Raw genomic sequence first — 4,019 nt, forward strand, 5'->3', positions numbered from 1 at the left:
ACGAGAAAGCGGAACCTCCCGAACACCACATCTCCCGCGCTCGAGACGATCGCGGGATTCAGTGCTGGGCTCTTTCCTGTTCGCTCGCCGCTACTAGGGAAATCCTTGTTAGTTTCTTTTCCTCCGCTTACTAATATGCTTAAATTCGGCGGGTGATCCTCCCTGATCTGAGGCCAACGATAAAAATTCGAGGCAGACGCGATATCCGTACGCGACGTCCCTTATTATATTTCACGACGACGAACCGACGGACCGCGCGCGCAAGCAAGCAAGCGCGCACGGCGGCCGGTCGTCGTCGCGGGACGCCCTTCGGACGTCGAGTCCGCCTACTCTGTACACCCCCACCGTCGCGATCATCGCGCGTCGCAGAGGGCGAGTGCGCGTGCGTGAGGCGCGCGCGTCGCGAGTCCGAAGAGGTCTCTAGACGCGCGCACGCACAACGCAACGCTGCACACACAACACGCGTTGCGCGATGAACGACGACGATGACGATGATTATGATGATACGAGCGTAAACGAAAATCTCGACACGCACACGCGGGCGCGAGTACTTTTCGTTAGCGATCGATCGTCCGGCCCTTTCGGTATCGGTCCGTATCGATACGATAATATAACGTTCGCACTGGAACGACGACGCGTATCACCGACATAATACACGGATGCGTAGCGACGACGAGCGATGAACTCTCTCGCATCGGGCTAGGCGCGCGCGCACATGAACATCACGTAATGTTTACTTACATATGTTTGTGTGTGCGTTACGCTTGCCGCGCAAGAAAACATTCACCGCCTGCCGGTCGCATCCGTCGGAGACGCGTCGTCTGTGCTTCCGATATATTTTATTATATCGTATACACGAACCGATGAGCTCGGACGAAGACCGCACTACGAAGACTCGCGTCTTAGCGATGCGTGTAATCTTTTCACACTCGTTTCATATTCAATACAATTCTATATATTTAAACGGACCGTAAACGCTCTCAGCGCGTACGCGGACGTGTGGGGCGCACCCCGCCGTCCGTCGTCCGTCGCGAAGAACGTTCAACGGAAACCGTCAATTGTTCGAAAGAGCGCGCGCCCGCGCGCCCGCGCGCGGTAATGCGGCAGCGGCAGCGCGACGACAGCGACGGCGGATAGTGAGAGAGAGAGAGTGAGAGCCGCGGCGGCGCGGACGAGAGACTCTTATTAGAGATCGTCTCATCGCACCGTCCGCGAGCTCGTTCATCACCCCCCACCAACCCGCCGCCGCCGCGTCGCGCGTCACCGCCGCGCGCATCGACCGGCGCGAGCGCACGTAGCGCGCGTTCGACACCGAACAGTGTGGTTTTTATATTTTAACAGCCGGCCCTCAGACAGGAGTGGTCCTGGATATTTCTCCACGGACCGCAATGTGCGTTCGAAATGTCGATGTTCAAATGTGTCCTGCAGTTCACACTATGACGCGCAGTTAACTGCGTTCTTCATCGACCCGCGAGCCAAGTGATCCACCGTCCAGGGTAATGGTTTTTTCTTAATGTTGTTATTACTTACGGTAGCGGCCTACGGCTCTCGCCGACGGCCACTTGATTGTCCGTTTTTATGTATTAACGTCGAAAGTTGGTCGAATTCATGTGCGCCGAGGCGTTCATAAAGAAACGGCACCGAAAAAGCTTAACGCCCCGACGCGAATCCTTTAGAATGATGAACGACGACGACCCGCGCACCCCCCAACGAGCTGGCGTGACGCACGACATTGTCATCTTTCTAACCGCTTAAATATCGTTTTGTATAGCGCCAACCGACAAAAAAGGGCCTGAGCTAGGCAGTGGGGATTTTCACCGCTTCGAACGCTCCGTTTGGTATGCCCCGGTCGGCGCTCGTCTCTCGGCGTTTTTCCGCCACCCGGCCGCGTCGACGGCGGCGGAGGCAGCGGCGGCGGTAGCACTTTCGACGAATGCCACCACCGCCACCGGCCACCGCCACGGCGCCGTCGCCGCTGCGCCGTTAGGCGTAATAGACGCTAGAGACAATTATTTCACATTTTATTTTTTATTTTTTATACATATATACAAACACGCACACACACACGGACGCACACGCGCGCGCGCTCGTCCGCATTAGATACGAACAGCAGCGCGCGCGTACGTACATATATATGTATATATGTCGTATATATATATATATATCATTATGGATGTATTACATATATATATGTGTAAACACGGTATGTACGAAGTCGTCGTCGTCGTCGTCGTCGTCGTCGTCGTCGTCGTCGCAACAGCAACAACAGCAACAGCGGCGCAACAACGTTCGTGAACATATCACGCGTCTCGCACACATACAGACACGTTAATGATCCTTCCGCAGGTTCCCCTACGGAAACCTTGTTACGACTTTTACTTCCTCTAAATGATCAAGTTTGGTCAACTTCCCAGCAACGCCGACGGCCGTGAAGCCACCGCGTGTCGGTCCGAAGACCTCACTAAATCATTCAATCGGTAGTAGCGACGGGCGGTGTGTACAAAGGGCAGGGACGTAATCAACGCGAGCTTATGACTCGCGCTTACTAGGAATTCCTCGTTTATGGGGGATAATTGCAAACCCCAATCCCCAGCACGAAGGAGTTTCAACGGGTTGCCCGGGCCTCTAGGCCAGGGAGAACATGCTGATTCCTTCAGTGTAGCGCGCGTGCGGCCCAGGACATCTAAGGGCATCACAGACCTGTTATTGCTCAATCTCGTGCGGCTCGAAGCCGCCGGTCCCTCTAAGAAGAATTTTAATACGTCGCCAGTGAGTTGCGCCACCGGAGCGGCGCACACCTAAATGACGACGCCTATTTAGCAGGCTAGAGTCTCGTTCGTTACCGGAATTAACCAGACAAATCGCTCCACCAACTAAGAACGGCCATGCACCACCACCCACCGAATCAAGAAAGAGCTGTTAATCTGTCAATCCTTCCGGTGTCCGGGCCTGGTGAGATTTCCCGTGTTGAGTCAAATTAAGCCGCAGGCTCCACTCCTGGTGGTGCCCTTCCGTCAATTCCTTTAAGTTTCAGCTTTGCAACCATACTCCCCCCGGAGTCCAAAATCTTTGGTTTCCCGGAAGCTGCCCGCCGAGCCATCGTAGTAACGTCGGCGGATCGCTAGATGACATATTTACGGTTAGAACTAGGGCGGTATCTAATCGCCTTCGAACCTCTAACTTTCGTTCTTGATTGATGAAAACACCTTTGGCAAATGCTTTCGCTGATGTTCGTCTTGCGACGATCCAAGAATTTCACCTCTAACGTCGCAATACGAATGCCCCCAGTTATCCCTATTAATCATTACCTCGGAGTTCTGAAAACCAACAAAATAGAACCGAGATCATATTCTATTATTCCATGCACGAAATATTCAAGCAGCATTTTGAGCCCGCTTTGAGCACTCTAATTTGTTCAAAGTAAAATTGTCGGCCCATCTCGACACTCACCGAAGAGCACCGCGATAGGATTTTGATATTGAACCGCCGTTTTACCGACGGCTCACCGACGATATGCTCCGCAGACGTGTCAGTATCACCGCGGATGCGGTGCACCGACAGCGCGGCGCACAAATGCAACTACGAGCTTTTTAACCGCAACAATTTTAGTATACGCTATTGGAGCTGGAGTTACCGCGGCTGCTGGCACCAGACTTGCCCTCCAATTGTTCCTCGTTAAAATATTTAAAGTGTACTCATTCCGATTACGAGGCCTCGTAAGAGTCCCGTATCGTTATTTTTCGTCACTACCTCCCCGTGCCGGGAGTGGGTAATTTGCGCGCCTGCTGCCTTCCTTGGATGTGGTAGCCGTTTCTCAGGCTCCCTCTCCGGAATCGAACCCTGATTCCCCGTTACCCGTGACAACCATGGTAGTCGCAGAAACTACCATCGAAAGTTGATAAGGCAGACATTTGAAAGATGCGTCGCCGGTGCTGGACCATGCGATCGGCAAAAGTTATCCAGATTCATCAAAATTAACGACTTCGGACGCGAGGCCCTCCGTCGATTGGTTTTGATCT

The 4,019-nt window shown here is 53.4% G+C and overlaps 2 non-coding genes across 2 annotated transcripts in view; both read right to left on the minus strand.

Moving 5' to 3' along the window:
- Positions 1–1,342: 1,342 nt before the first annotated feature.
- Positions 1,343–1,499, minus strand: LOC137927598 (5.8S ribosomal RNA). Its single transcript, XR_011107786.1, has one exon. It is a non-coding gene; the product is annotated as a 5.8S ribosomal RNA (ribosomal RNA).
- An 830-nt stretch (positions 1,500–2,329) lies between these two features.
- LOC137927590 (small subunit ribosomal RNA) overlaps positions 2,330–4,019 on the minus strand; it is a 1,904-nt gene continuing 214 nt past the window's right edge. The window contains exon 1 of the ribosomal RNA XR_011107779.1: positions 2,330–4,019. This exon is cut by the window's right edge and continues 214 nt beyond it. This is a non-coding gene — a ribosomal RNA (small subunit ribosomal RNA).

Source organism: Battus philenor, unplaced genomic scaffold, assembly GCF_028537555.1.
Source record: "Battus philenor isolate CCGP_79_NKW_IND1 unplaced genomic scaffold, ilBatPhil1.0.hap1 SCAF_34, whole genome shotgun sequence".
Taxonomy (NCBI): domain Eukaryota; kingdom Metazoa; phylum Arthropoda; class Insecta; order Lepidoptera; family Papilionidae; genus Battus; species Battus philenor.